The 16837-nt window shown below is 31.5% G+C and overlaps 1 protein-coding gene across 5 annotated transcripts in view; it reads right to left on the bottom strand.

Moving 5' to 3' along the window:
- The window catches only part of LOC130447457 (ephrin type-B receptor 1-B), a 779444-nt gene that overhangs the window by 390693 nt on the left and 371914 nt on the right, over nt 1-16837 (bottom strand). Inside the window, exon 1 of one of the 5 annotated variants that reach the window (XM_056784285.1) lies at nt 7423-7790. The exons of 3 other annotated variants lie outside the window; for them this stretch is intronic. The gene's annotated coding sequence lies outside the window, so the exon portion shown is untranslated. Of the gene's footprint in view, nt 1-7422; nt 7791-16837 lie in introns of those variants that run through there. One more of the 5 variants, XM_056784279.1, reaches the window with a different exon arrangement.

The following is a 16837-nucleotide window of genomic DNA, read 5'->3' as shown; positions in this document are numbered from 1 at the left end:
GGTTTCAAATCAAGCCAACATTTCTTTGTTTGTATGCTTGTGCAAAGTTTATATAAACCACGGGAAAACTAAAATAGAATTTTTAAGTCTAAGTTTGATAGGTATCATTCTGTAAAATTTTTGGAAATAATAATTATTGCTTAATAATCATTTAGTCGGAACGTTAATAAGTGTGTTAATTATGTTTAGTCTTTTTATGTAGTTGCTTTCCAGTTACTGGATATGGTGTTTCCAATTGAACCAAGAGTCGAAGATCACATCAAATATTTTACACTGAATTGCGATAGGTAAAGAGAAGTTATTGTAGAAAAAAAAGATTATCTCCTTCACGAAAAAAATTTCATCAGAGAAGTTGTTGCATCTACTATGAGAATTAATGGAATACTGATTCGTGAGTGAGACCAGCGTTTTGTGCATATATCTAGATACGAGTTCTAGTACGAGTCAAAAGCACTTTCAATATCGAAGATATTCTTTCAATTAAATTTTACAAAAATCTTTCAATTTACGAATTTCTCGCATTCTCCAATAAAAAGTATTATTGCTTTATATTAAAAAAATATAAAATAAAATTTAATCAAATCTTGAAACTTCTTATATATAAAAATCATCCGATTTAGAAAAATAGTAGCTAATCATCTATGAGGAAGCTCTGGAGTTTTACGTGGGTTCTACTCGATAGCAGTAGCAGGATTCTGTCAACGTTGTGCTCAGTAGTTGTCAAAACAGCGTTTACACAACTGAAGCGTTTTGTACTATATGCTCTACTAGATGCATGTCTGTGATTTCCATGCAATGTGAAACCAATTATATATTGTTGATCCTCATACAGCTAAGAGCATAGGAAGATGGTAAAAACAAATTAGTGATACAGGAGGGCTCTAAAAGCAAATCATATGGTGACGTGTGTTCAATGAAGATATAGAGTTTATATCTGTTTCCTTCCAACAACGTTGGTTGGACTGAAGACCTGTATTAGAGCAGATAATGAACCTTTTACCCAAAGTATGCTTGTTAAGGTGTGGAACGAATTTGAGTATCGGATAAACATGTACAGTGCTAAATTGAGCACCTGTAAATGGTAGTTGAAGCACTTCATCAGTTACCCTTTAATATAATTCAATATAAATGTGACCTGTACATATGATCATTAATTTTGAAAATATAAACTTATAAAATCGGATTATTCCTTTTACTCCGGTCAATTTAGACATACAAATAGAGGTCAAATAACAAAAATTCCCGGAAAACCAAATATTGGTGGAGAGGTGGGGCTTACCATGACAAATAAAGTTTCAAAATTCTCATCGAATCTAGGTGTGCTACAAAAGTTATTCGGGGTTAAAAGTCAGAATTTTAGGTTTTTTGGATTTTATTCCAAAACAGTAAGTTTTATAACCTCAAGTTGTACATCTTGAAATTCTCTTCAAAAATGGTCCCCATGATTTTTTTCCTAAGAGGTATCCTTCTAGAGATATCGTGATTCTAATAGTCACATTATACATGATATCCACATATAAGTCACGTATATACATTTCAGGCTACAGTAACTCGACAAAGAATATCGAAGCTTCAGAACAACGTCGTCGAACTACAAAAACATCATCGGGTTTCGAGATTATGTTTAACTTTAACTAACATTAATAATAAATCTTGTTTCACTTCCATGTTAAGTGACAAATTAACAGCTGCGAATATTATAGTGAAACAAGGTCAAAATGACGCAGATGTCCTCATCATTGAAACAGCAATAGAAAAATTTAATGCACCAAAAACAATAATTGTAGTTGGTGAAGATGTTGATTTGTTAGTACTACTGGATGAAATTATCCATTATCTGAAACCTGGATGGCTCAACAGTGAACAGAAGAAATATATTCTTCAAAAAGGTTATCGGCTTATCCCAAATGCCAAAACTATATTTTATTTTTACATGCGATAACCGGCTGCGACATTAGGTCAGCAATATATAGAAGGGCAAAACGTCAGTATTTGAATGATTCGAAAAAAAAAGATTTGACTGACTATGCTAAAGTATTTACAGAAATTGCGGTTTATGGAGCTCCAAAAAAATTAATTGCATTGATAAATACCGATACTCAACTTATGTAAAAAATATGCAAAGCAAGAAACAAGTACAACTATCGTGTCTTCTTCCAATAACGGCATCTGCTGTTCAACACTTGTATCGAGAATAGTATAAAGTTCAAACAGGGCTAGGAAATCAACTGAACTCAGAAGACTGGGGTTGGAAATTTGTAGATAATATTCTGGAACCGATTAAAACTTCACTCCCATCTGTTCCAGAAAAACTCTTCAACACTATTTCTTGCAACTGCAAAAAGGTTTTAGTGCCAAATGGTTGCTGTGTTCTCCAGTGTGTACCAATTGTTAAGGTCAGTCTTGCTCAAATGTTCAGTTGAGAACAATAGAGGAAGATTCCTGTGTTTTTAATGAAGAGACCAACGACAATAAATTTGAACAATTTATGAACATCCAGCAAGAGAAAGAGGAAGAAATTGAAGAAGACATGACTGTTGAAGTGAAAACAATAGTTAACCCATTAATAAATAGCAATATCAATAATAAGGTAATATCTAGAGCTTGACGGGTATTTTTGCCTCAAATTAACCTAAAATTGTCATTACAGTTAGTGGAGTAGGGGTACAGGGGAAACCATGGTAAAAAAACGCGCCGAGTACACTACCTCACAGTCACAGATGACGTGGAAATATGCATATCATGTATAATGTGACTCTTAGAATCGCCATATTTCAGGAATGGTAACTCTTAGTAAAGAAATCATAAAACCCATTTGTTAGAGAATTTTAAGATCTACAGCATTGGTTTGATGTTTTTTTGAAAAAACTTTTCGAGAAAAATCCAAAAAACCTAAAATTTTGACCCCGAATAACTTCTGTAGCACACATAGGATCGATGAGGATTTTTAAAACTTCATTTATAGTGGTAAATCCCAGCTCTCCACCAATATTTGGCTTTCCGGGAATTTTTGTTATTTTAAATGTCTATATTTAACGGACTATTTTGAAACGCCCTTTACATATTTGCATTTTATTTTAATGTAACGATACTCGTGTAATTGAAAATTTATTATTTTGTCAATATTTTTATTGTGGCCAAGTTATAACAATCGCAGTAGACAGCAGCCACTGTGACCAACCACTCTACTTATATGAGACATATGGTTATCATTTAAAATATCTAGGCACGAACTATCAAGTCGTAAATAATCAATTGGTTAAGGTCGTACTGAAAAAGTCAAGCAGACGCTAATAGAAAAAATTAAAATTTCATGGTACACTTTAGAAAATAACATTTTAAAACAGATTTTGTGATAAAATATTCACATAGCCTGTTTCATGTGAAAATCTTTGAACAGTTGCATTGACTAGGGATGACCACAAAAGTAGTAATTATAGCTCAAAAATCTACTGTTCGAGTATGCGATTCAAACAAAATTTCCTTTAACCAACAGCACCGGTACTTAACTTAAGTTTTTTATTTAACTGCTTATTTTCACCATATTTCACATTAAAATTGAAATTAGAACAGATAACAATGAAACTGTAGGATGGAGCATATAAAGAAATTCGAATAATAACCTTTGATAACCTTTTAGTTTATCTGCTGTGATGTTTTGAATTTATTTTTATTAAAAATTACATTTTAACAGAATCAACGTATATTTTCTCAAGTAGAATAATATTAGTTACAATTTTTTTATAAAACATGTTAATGATATTTTAAGACGCCTTATGAAAATCGTGTATAATATAAAACCAATAGAACATGATTAAAATTGATTAAATATAAAAATCGTAAACGCTCAATATTCGAATTTAATATACGACAGTACTAGTATTAGTACGGTGTAAAAAGTAGAAAATACAATTAACGAAACTGGTACCACATATTTTAGAATCAATTTTATGCAAAAAATAGAAAGGAACAGCTCATATTAAATCATGTTAGAAATAATCCTAATAGTACATCAAGAGATTCTGGGATTTAATGTGAATTTTTATCACGCGGTTCGCCGTCTCAAAGTAAACAAGATCAAATGAATTGAAGTTTTGGACTATTATTCATGAACTCATGGTAATACTCAAGAAACAGATTTTTTTGTTGAAAAGTTTTATCGACGATGTAGTAGAAATAAGCGAAACTGATCTTGCTTTTTATGCAAAGCCAAGATCGACTTTACGGCTCTAAGATCAAGACCAAAAAGTGCAAGACCAAGCATGCAAGTCTTTTGTAGTTGCAATTTCCATTGGATCAAATAAAGCCCTTAAATTTAAAAACTAAGAGACAAAAATTGGTTAGATGGAAAACGTTGTATTCATTTACTAAATTAATTTTATATTAATAATAAACAAATATTTGCAGAAATTGATTCTCTTCTTTTCAGGTCACACTCGAAAAGTTGCCTTGAATCTTGACAAAGAATTCTACAAACAAATAGACAGTATTTACTTACTAATTATAAATGTAGTTCAATATCTATAGGAATGTACAGATTCCAAAAAACTGTTTCATAAAAGTTATACCAAAAATCCGATCATCATTTCTTAATTCTATATTTACTTTCAATCACTTGAAAAACTATTTATTTTCAAGAGTCTTGGTGCAACACCTAGACCAAGATTGGATCCTCAATGAACAAGGCAACATATGGTCTTGTTCTTGCATTTACATATTGTCACAAGATTGTTGCTATTGTGCAGTCAATAAGCCCCTCTTTAAATAAAAATTGATGGGATAGAATTCATGAATTACCAATTAATGAACTACTAATTCTACTTTCACAGTAAGATGGAATAGTTGCGAGGCAGACAAACTTTACTCAGATCTATGGATAGATCGTAGTAGTCCGTAGACGATTCTCTCCTTAAATTTCTCAAAACAACAATTGTAGACTTCTTTCCTGGGATCTGATCATACAAAATGGATAACAAACCCCACATTGTGAAGTATTCGACAGGCATGTGCAGAGCTTACCCCTCAAGAACTGAGGGATGTAATTGAAAATTTTTGTAGGCGTATCTTTTACTAAACATAGACGATGAATTCTATTTTATCAATCTATTGATACATAGTATTAACTTAATAAATTGCAAATTGTCATAACTTCATTTTTACTAAATATTGATCTATATTAATAAATATTGTGAAATTCAGATGACAGTTATTTGAATTTTCTAGCGTTGTTTCTTTTCATTAAAAAATTGGTAATAATTTTTTTAATTTTCGAATATCAACAAGTATCTCGCGACTTATCCCTTTATTTGATTTAGCCCAGATTAGTTCAACGGGGTAAGTTCACTGTGAATGGTAACTGGTATTGTCCTTTCACAGAATTTCCTCAAATTCTATAATTGTTGTGTCTTTAGCTCGGGTAATAATCGAACATTTTGAAAACTCTGAAGAATACTATTTGAATTTTCATGTAGAAAAGCGTCACCTACATTAACAAAAAAGTTTTCAATTGAAGGTTTGCGCCATTTTTATTGCGCGGATTCAATTGTTCAATATCCCCTTGTATAGTCTATTTTTACAAGACTAACATCTGCAAACAAAAAAAATGTAAATATCAAACAAAATAATTCAAAGTTTGCATAACACGGCATCTAATCTGCCTTTTATAAATTTTCTCCTCTTCTTAGACAGTTGAGGGTCACTTAAATTAATCATGAGTCGTGAATATTCTCTAATTATTTATCTTATTTTTGTTCTTTAAAATGGCTTAAAAACAAGAATCGAAATTGGAAGAAAAATTATGGGGTCAGAAATATTAGGCTACCCATAGGAATAGCTGCGTCTACGTCTTGGGAGGACTTTTCCTTTAATTTTCCTTTTTCTTGAATTTTCCATTATTTACAAACATTGTGTTTTATTGTTAATATTGACTTTAGATCTCTATTATATCGGATCTTTTATATGTTGATAAATCTGTTTAATTTTCATTATTTCAATACCTTGTAAGAGTCTTCCTTCGTATATATGTTTTTAAATAAAAACCATCGATTTTTTTAATGCAATTTACCATTAATTATTTTGATAAAGTTTTATTTTATTTTTACTTATAAAATGAAACTGATTTAAGTGTAGCACTGATGATTCAGATAAGAAGAGTTATTTCTTTATTCTATTCCGAAATGTGTATTTCATATTAAAAAGTATTTCATCTAGCCTGTAATTTAAGCGCCGAAACGGGTTACGCCCTGTATATAGCAATAGCTAAGTACTTAGGGTTTTATAACACAAAAAAGAAACTTACCAGGAAGTCATTTAACTAGTAAATTGAAAAAACTACTGACGCGTTCACAAAAGAATAAAACTTAAAAGAATTTCACTCTAGGCGTATTAAGTATTTTATAAAAGTCAAAGACATAAAAGTACAGCTTTCGTGCAGTTATTTAGTGAACTTTAATTTGTAATTAAAATTTGTGATGGCGTGACTCCAAGAGTTCAAGATGTTTCCTAATGAAATGGGAAATAAAGTCATGTGACCCGCAGTTCAGTTCTGAGATATATATCTTCGTACTGAGGAGATGAGAGACAACAAATGTGGTGGGGTTGAGAATTTTTTTCAAGAAGAAAAAATAATGAGATCAGAGTGGTATAATATTTGTCATTATTTGCATTATGTTATAATAGTATGGATTATAACCAGTAATAGTTCTTATCTTATGCTGATTAAAACAATCATGAGTCAGTCGCACGTTGAAGTACACAATATCAAGCATTCAAGATTTCAATATGTTCTAAAAGAAAGAGAAAAAATTTCTTCGCGTCCAACAATTAATTCATCTTATGAATAAATTATTCTTCTCAATGACACACCTGTTCTGATCCTACTAATCCACACACTTAAATCTTGAAACATTCCAGGATTACACAGTTATAATCAGATTCAAAAATTGGTATAGCTCTTGTATATTTAATTCAAAGTGTTTTTGGAATGTTAGAGAATCAAATTTATGCACCAAGCTACAACAAAATTAAAAACAGGTTTTAAGCTGCTCTAATAAAAGAGTAATATCATCATTTCATGTGTGTTATTATTTCGGTCGATTTGGAATGTCTGTTATCCTTAATTATTTGTGTTTATAAATCATCTAGCATCAATAATTTGAGTATCTTTTGATTTAAATTAGTTTTTATCAATCTAACTTGTAATTACTGTACCTGGTTTTTATTAATGAAACTTGAGCAATTTCGTTAGATACGAACTTTTTGCATTTATCAAATGATCCTAAATTAAAATATTGGTCCTTTATTAAGAGCTAATCTATATTAAATATTTTACTGAGAACTGTAAGGTATATAACTTGTTAGATTCTTGAATTCTGCACATAATCTAACAAAACCTTTGGTGTAGATTTCAAAATTTATAAATACCTCAGTAATAAATCCAGTAAAACCACACTCAGTTCAAAAAGATATCCAAATATCCACTAGATGATCGTTATCTCAAAGTATCCAAAAAAGGTAAAAGCACTGTTGTTTTTGTGGCAAAAACTCAATCACACAACTCTGTATATTCCCACTACCACATCACAAGACACATATAAAACACTTGGGACAAAAACTATTGTTTATAACAAAAAATATTAATTAACTTTTTATATATAAATCGTCAGAGAATAGTGAAAGCTAAGCCTACCACCGCGTTTGAAAATCGAACAACGAGCGAACCAGACACCGTTATGTCCTCTCGCCTGAAACCCGGCCAACAGCAAACTGAACTACCTGGCTTCAAAGCCGACTCCGTTAAAATCCACTAAAAAGAAGCAAGAACGCGAACGACGATGTATTGTAGACACTGCTACGCGGATGCGTCATCTAGCGGCGCTTTTGAAAGCTTCACATAATGCCCTTCGTTTCACTGTGATGGTGATGACATGAATCGGATGTTGGACTTTTGTATTGAAAATAAAACATATATTTTTACTACCGCGATATAAGTATGATGATAAATTTGTATTATTCTAAAATTTAATGTATATTAGAGTTTTACGAGATACTATTTCATAAAATCAACAATGTTCTTATCTGAAAAACTAATACAGATAAATTGTTTTACCTTCTGATTCACAAAATTTTTGGAAAACGAAATAATTCTAAACCTGATTGTAATGATTTTCACTTAATGTTATTTCTATACATATAAAATTGTAGTGTATTATTAATTTTTTACCCGAATTAATACAAATTCATTGAAAGCTACTTTGAGAGAAAAATAAAAAAGGCGAAGCCCTTTTTACTTGAATATTAAAAAAACTTGTATTACCCGCAGAGTAAGCAAAGTTATAAGGAATTCCCTCGAAACTTAAAATAAGGATAATGGCAAAATAGTGCAGATTTCAAATTTGAAATAAGATTTAAGTATACAGGGTATGATCAAAGGTACGTCTTAAATTGAATCACTTATTCTAGGTCCAAAAACAATTTGATTGAACATAATTTATCAAATGCAATGCACATTACAGCCTTTGGAAGTGCAAAATTTTTCAATCTATTATATACTTTCGAAATTTTGTAATTACTATAGTCTAGACATTGGATTGGAAAAGGTCCTGATGCACCTAGTTCTTTATCAGGAGAAACTCTTGTTTCTGGAGTTTTATGACAAAGTTACCTTTGAAAATGTACAAATGAAAATTTTTATATGTAATATATATTACATGTATACAAAATTGAACTAGATAATAAAACTAACTATACGGCAATCCTAAAATGTGAAATAATTTGTATAAAAAATCATTAAAATGAAAATATTATTCTTAGAGTAGTTTATAGAGTAGCAGGTACTTTGCAGTAAGTATGTCTAATTATTGCGAAATGCGGGAAAAGATGTTATAGATTTGATTTTAATTAGCAAACGATTGTGCATTTTTTGCATTGGTAAAGTATTGAGCTCTTAACAAGTTCTAAACGTGGATTAGGTAGATAAAGGTCATGCTCTGCGTTCCTAAGTGGATAGCTGTTCAATGATCTTTCTGAAATTGGAAAAGCGTGATTACGAATTAGGCCAACGGATTCAAATACGAATAAGGGATATTTTAAAACTTTTAAAGAAGTCTTGGCAGTGCGCTCCGCTGTTTAGTTAGAGTGAATATCTAACAGCTCTCTTTTGTAGTTTGAAGATTCGCTCAAATTGAGTCGCACCACACGTACCCCAGAATGGAAAGCCATATGCGATAAACAGTTATAGAGGTGGATAAATTTAGTTGTTTGGGAACTGATCTTAGCACAAAACAGAAAAACCCAATTTTTTAGATAATTTACGTAAATATCTGTCCAGAACAGTAATGAGAGTAAGCTAAAGAAGCGAAAAGTGAGGAAAGATACAAGGGAGGGAAAAAAGAATATATTAAGGTTGGGAAGAACTAGGAAATTTATTTGGAAAAGAAAAATGAACAAAATAATAGAATCGTAAGTAATATGGTGATTGAAGCACATACAGAGAACACCAGACTTTAGAACGACAAAAAAATCATGCAGATAGAAGAACTCTGGAACATCAATGATGAAACAAATTTGAAATAATACAAAAATCGTACAGCATGAACCAACATATAGCTATAACTAGAGACAATGTGAGAAGCATAGAAAATGGCGATAACCAAAAATTGCATAAAGGATGAATGCAGAAACTATAAAAAGACTGTAGACTGTACATAATGACTAACTGTCTGACTGACTCAAAAACATTTCATTTCAATTCAAATAATCTAAAGACGGAAGCGATTAGCAAATACCTCGAAATATTCTCCATTCAACATGTTAAATAACGAATAAACAACCTGTATTGTTAAGGTAAACACCGCGGTAATCTTTTTGTTAACTGCTGTTTATTTGACTTAAGCTTGAGTCAGAAATGTATACTGGGGGAAGGCGCTTTTGGAAAGTTGTGCGTTGATTAACTTATTCCAAGAAATAAATAACTTTAACAATGGATACGTGAGAATTGAAAAAAAAATTGCGACTTGGTCGTGAAACAGAAAATTTACCGTTCTTGAAGACTTCGATCTATCTCATTAACTGTTTTCTATTCGTATTACTAAATCACTAAATTGTTCTTTAAATTCACAGTTGCTATAAGCGTTAATAGTAATAATTAATTACTACGATGAATTGAATCGAAATAGAGTTGGTGTAGCGGAGAAAGGTGAATTTTTATTATTATTAAAAACGTCTAACGGGGTGATATACGTTTTTATATGTCAAAATTCATACGCCACAATTTAAATATGTCGTAAATTGTTAAAACTACTTTCTTTTATGATTATTTCAATAAACAATGTGAACATTGGAAACTGACATTATTTGTGAGACACTCTCTATATAAATAAAGTATAGAAGATCGATATAGTGGTTATCCCTCATGTTTGTCATTCGGATGGATGATCGTGGCTTCTTGTAACCATCATTATATCTAAATTTCGTATTATAACTTTTCTCCGAAGACATACGGGTGTAGCTCTTAAAAAATACTGAACTACTCCTGGAAATTCGATGAGAAACATGTTTTCATAAATCAATTGGGTTTAGTTATTTTCCTAACAAGTGCGGAAAGTGATACTTTCCCGCACGCGACTGCAGTTGTCTCGAACGGCGCGGAGCGGAGTTCGGGCAAGTGGTCAAGTGCGGGAAAGACATGTTAGGAGCATTATTTAAACTACTAATTATTATAAATATTAATATTGAAAACACAATTTGTTGTATTCTGTAGACTAGTCAGAATTGCCGTCTCAGTGGAGTTATTTGGTTTCAACTGGAAGGTAGTTGACAACGGTTGCAGGTCGCATAAAGATGACGATGACGATGATGGCGACGGCAACAGTTTTAAGTCATTTGTAGAACAGAGAAACTTTTTACCATCGAATAGCGGGACCATAATGTATTAGACTTTAAAACCTTACTTAGGTCTGAAAAATACGCCAGAAATACCTCTTCCTTATAAGTTTTGGCCCCTTTCTCCTTACACCATATAACAAAATGATCGTATTGCTTCTTATACTTTAGTCTGGATTTGGCAGGTAACAGCTCGGAATTAGCTTCATTTGCAGCCTTCAAAATAGCTTCGAGAAGTTCTTCGTCGGATGAATCCATTAATATTTTGTATCGGATTCGGTTTAATGTGCGGGAAAGTGGGTTAAAACGCACGGTCATAGAAAAAATTAGTTTCGTATGATGGGAGTTATTGAAATAGCTTTGTAGAACGGAGTGCTTTAAATTCAATAGATATTGGTATATAGCATTCATAAATATGTTATCGATGATCCATGCAGAGACCTACCTATACCTACTATAGTGGAATTAGAAATTATCTTTGTTTGGTTGATAAAACAAAAGTTTGTCACAATTTTTGTTACGAAGTATGAGGTTATGGCAGCAGGAGTGTTTCATTGCGATATTTGTTTTGTACTATTTGTAAGGAATGCAAATCGTGTTTGGTTCTTGTATATTTCATCACGTTATAAACCCTAAGAGTTCTACCGATAGGAATATTTTGTCGATCCATATTTGCGATTACCATGAGCTTTTTTTCTTTGCGTAACCAACTAGTGTTATATTTTAAAGGAAACTACAGCTTATAGTTAATAAACTTTAATAAAAATATTCAATTTCTTTTAATCAAATCCAACCTTTTAGTGGGCGGGTTAGATAGACGAACATTCCATCAGTATATGCCATCTTAATTCCTCAGCTTAGTCACGGAACCAATAGACATGTTCAGTTGTATAATAGTGTTTTAGTTAACGTTCCTTCAACGACGAATTGAAATTTTTGGGGTAATTTTAGTACAGCTCGTTTGTGATAATGCTGAATCCCACCAGCTTATATAGCTTATACTTTTTGTAAGACTTGATTTCGGAAACCCGTCGCGTATCACCTCAGAGGAGGGAAGTGTCCAGTGCGGGACAGTGCAATACCAGACCGAACCGCTCATCTTTCCGTGAACCATCAGTGAAGTAAACAACAGCAATTTGTTATGAAGATAAGTTTGTTCTAACATTCGTTTCGCTGGAATGCGAGCTAGAAATGTAGAAAACTATGAAAGACATATCTTACGTATCTTACTTTGGATTGTTTCTAGTAGTCATTTATCACCAAGAAAAAAGTTGTGGCAAGGAATGAAATAGGTACAAATCTACAAAAAAATGCCTGAACAAAAATTTCAAGAAATGGGATACGTTTACATTAGAATTTTTCTAGAGCTTAGTTAATAGTATACCGCGATTCCGTTTAAATGAAAGCGACGTGATACATATATTTGTTTGACTTTACTTTATTTTATTATTTATAATGATTATATTATTCATTAATAATATTTGAGTAATATGTAGTATTTAATGTTTAGCTTCGAATTTCCTTAATATCAATAAATGAGTCAAGTGAAATGGGAGTCAAATGCGGTCAACCGATGGCACCGCATATAATGAGTTTGAAAACGCTATCAAAAGCCAAAAGTAAATGTCGAAAAATAACCGTAGAACTTGATCCAGAGACTACTGACTGGCATTCGTTCAGTAATATGAAAGGTAATGTGGAATTTGCTTCGTTTATACGGAACATTGGATTCAATAAATGTTTCATTTAGTATTGGTCTCAAGATCAAGTGCAACTGCATAACGATATGCAAAAATTTACAAAAAATGTGGTTTCAATGGATTCTACTGGTTCAGTTTTCCGAAAAGTGAATGGAACTTTCGAAATGTTTTTAACCGTGATTGTTACCCATGTTGGGAAAAATATTGTTCCAGTAATTCAAGTAGCAAGTGAATTAAATGATAGCAACTTTATATCTTGGTCTCTCAATAATTGGAAAAAGTCTGGAGTAATGACACCTGCAGAACTTATAACAGACAGAGGTAAACCTGACCTGACCTAACCAACAATGCGCTGATGCAGACGCAGATTCGTCGTGGCCCATGCGCAACAGTCGCAGTTTCGAGAGAGTGATCTCCACGATCATGTTTTTCATTATGAATTATGAAAAAACCGTTATAAATTATCGCATTTTTTCGACGATGCAAATTCCAAAAATAAAGTTGCATATTTTCTGTAGTGAAAAGAATCTTTAAAGTTTAAAATCTACATTTTGTGATTTTTTTGCGTAAAAATCATCAACTTGCAATTTTTTTAAAATAGTTATCATGTAAGTGCAAATTGAGCACTACATGTAGGTATTTTTATAATTTTAGTAACTTGCATTCTTATGGCTAGCAGAGTGTTGGTATGATAATCCAGCTTACACAGTCAAACATTAGCTACTTGGTTATAAGGTCACAGGAAGGTATTACTCCTACCTGTGTTTTTTTCTGCTCCCTTTAGGGGTAATACGAAATCAAACCATTGAAATAAATTTTGACGTCGAAGGTTACTGTAAAGTATTTGTGTTCAAACCTTATAACGTCGATTATATTCGTTATCTAAATATTATTTCTAAATATCTTTTCTCGAAAACAAAAAATCGTCTTTCTACTACTCCTACCATGTGTCACATGTTTCAAATTATTTGTCTCCAAATAAAGAATTTGATGGCCTACAAGCATTTCTAAATTTTATAGTATATACGGGGCTCGAACAAAAGATAGGTGAATGTATTATTATAGGCCGGGAAGATAAGATCCGGGCGAACGTCCGGTTAGAATTTTGCCCTTATCTGGAAGAAATTTACAGTGCCGAGCAGTAGTAGTCTTTTTGTAAATGTAGAATTGTCAACACGTAAAAAACTAGCTATACTTTGTTCACTTCGCTATCGAAATAAGAAAAAACGCATCAAAAGTATATAAATTCATCCTATTTTAGAAAGAAGACATCTTTATGCCGCATTTTATTCATTATTTTTAGAACTTTTTCCTAATGTCCTTGGCGTCATTTGAAGAGCTTTTAGAAAAGATAAACGTACACATTCAAAGATAAGATACCAACAAGAGAAACTATTTTGCAAGCAATTCTCAGGGTGTCTCTGCTTTTGTTTTTGTCTTTATAAATACCTAATACCCAAAGGTCAGGCCTTTCTTGTACATGATTCATCAATAATTTACATCTATTACTTGAGAGGTCATGATTAAGCACATACACGGACACTGCTATTCAATCGACACTAAATAATAAAGTTTGTTTTGAAATCCACTATATGAGAACTTCTGATCCTGGTTCGGGAATCAACCATACCCCTAGTGTACGTCTACTTTTCCAGGAACAGAGAAAAAACGCTGAAAAAAGTACCCAAGAAGTTACCTCTGTGAAGATAATATGTTAATTTTGTAAAACTGTTGTAAGAGCGATTTAAAAGTGGATGTGAGTCAGTCGCAAACGAGATATGGTTAGGACGTCGTGTTGTTAGATCTCAATAAGGGATGAAAATGTATTGACTATTCGAAACCTTTTTGAGGAAGTGAGAGATTTTTCATCATCAGAAGGGAAACATTTTGATACGACACTTGGTATTGAGAATGCCACGACAGAGCAGACTTATAAGAATGTTTCCAAAATTTTAAATAACGTTGGGGTTACTAGCCATGAGCTTCATACATATAAATGAATAAAATTCTTTTTAAATGTACCTACACTTTATTCGCTGTAAAGTATTGATTTCTAAAACCTACTTGGTATACTTAGAATTAGAACATGAAATAATGAAAACTACTTAATGAGACATCGTAATTCATTTTAAGCGCCCGTTATTCTCAGCTTAAATGGATAAAAATAATAATAAATGCCGAGAATAAGGCTATTAGGAAATTCAAGCCATTGTGTGGAATTACGTACTATGTGGATGATCAAATTATATTTAAAATTAGATGCAAAGATAGAAAAAGTGAATAATTAAACAAGAAAAGAATAATGGAAAACTTTGATGATTAATTGATGCGAAAGACATATATTAAATATATACATACAGATATTTTAATTAAATTCCACGGATAATACAATCAGAGACAATTTAATGTAATATGTTGACAAATTATCATTTAGAAGTTTTATAAAAGTATGTTTTGACCAAGTTACCATTTATCAGTAGCCATTGATATTAGAAAAAAATTATTTGTTCAGCTTGAATATTATTATATTTGATGTTTACAAAAATAATTATTTTCATTGAATTTTTTTCTGAAGAAAACTGTTTATAGAAACTAAATATTCAAGACGTGGGCATCAATATTATTACCATGTTAGCGATTTTGACAGAGGTGTTGTGACATGTTGATATTACACGTCTTCTTAATTGTATTGCATTGACGGTCATACATGTGTAAGTAGGAGTGAGTTGAAGAGTACAAAACAACAAAAATATCATCAAGAAAGTTCACAATTTCTTTGTTCACTAAAAAGAAAATTGAAACGACAAATGATTAGCTTTTATTGCGCATACCAACGAAATAATAAGAAATCTTTCCATCCCGGAACGGGGAAATGATGTAGTGTTCATGACCCTGAGAGACAGTAACATTAAATGGAAATTAGCTTAAAGTAAAAACCTATGGCGTCCAAATTTCATAAAGATTCAAAATCAATGAAGATTGTAACATGCAAGAATAATAGAATTCCGTCTACAAAATTAATGACTAATCTAGATTATTCAAATACTGTTTTTTTCAGGATAATTAATTTAATTATTATAATTAGAATAGTTTAGATCTCTATTTTCAGTGTTTCACTATTCATTTCTTGGCTAAATCTCTCCTAATAGTTGGTAATCTATCTTTCAATCTATAGGGATATATTATAATTTATTCTTCTTATAATTATTAATTTTGGTAGTTCTTCATACTCAGTACAAAATCTCTGAGAAACTATACACCTTGTTAACATACCTAGACAATATCAGAAATGTTATTGAAGTTTGCCTTGTCAATTTGTAGAAGTTATGCTTCAAAATTAATCGAAATAACTGATGAACAAGATATAGCTGTTACCAAAACAACTTTATGAATTATTCATATTTCTATCAAGCTCATGACAATCAGACAGGCAGTTAATATATTAATTAATATTATATTCGTTGTATTACATATATTAATTTATATCTATACATGATAAGTCATCGTAAAATCCACATGCATATGTTTTAATTTTCGTGATTAAAAGATTCCATTTCAAACCTATTAACATTGAGAATTATTTGCAAAATTTTGAGAATACAATATACAAACAAAAGTTCACCGAACTCATTATTCGAAATTAGTATTGCAGTATCAATCTCATGCAATAAATTTATAGGAATCAAAATGTAAGCACTCGACAGGTTATGGCAAATTATGGAAAAATACTGAGTCTGGTCGTTTAATGAGTTTTGTCGATCGAGAAAAATACTACCGCTAAATTTCGTTCAGCTATGTTTTATTTTATGAGAATCTGCTGCCACTGCTGTTATTATCTCTTTGTTTGCCGAAAATCGTTTTTCGCACTTCAATTTCGTGAGATATAAGAACAACCAGCAATCAGAAGGAGCTAAGTTTGATCGATGATGCATTTTATGATGGTTTTCTTTCTGTGTAAGCCATTTCTTTTTTTACGAATTTTTTCATCTCGTTGGTTACAAAGATTACAATAATACTTTCCTTTTACATCTTTACTATTTTGTATACAAAAATTATGCCGAAAAATGCATACGGGTGTTTTAGCGGAATCGGCACAGATCTTCTCGTAACCGCGGTACAACTTTCTACTTTTGGAATTCAAGGTGAAGCGTCCTTATAAACTTTCAAAATTCGTTTGTGAAATTGTGATAGTACACCTTGCAAAATTAACAATTTGAATTGAGAATAGACGTAAAAATTTACCGATCTATATGAAA

This window comes from Diorhabda sublineata, chromosome 8 (genome assembly GCF_026230105.1).
Source record: "Diorhabda sublineata isolate icDioSubl1.1 chromosome 8, icDioSubl1.1, whole genome shotgun sequence".
In the NCBI taxonomy this organism is placed as follows: domain Eukaryota; kingdom Metazoa; phylum Arthropoda; class Insecta; order Coleoptera; family Chrysomelidae; genus Diorhabda; species Diorhabda sublineata.
Note: the sequence above shows the minus strand (reverse complement) of the source record. Positions and strands in the feature narration are given on the sequence as shown.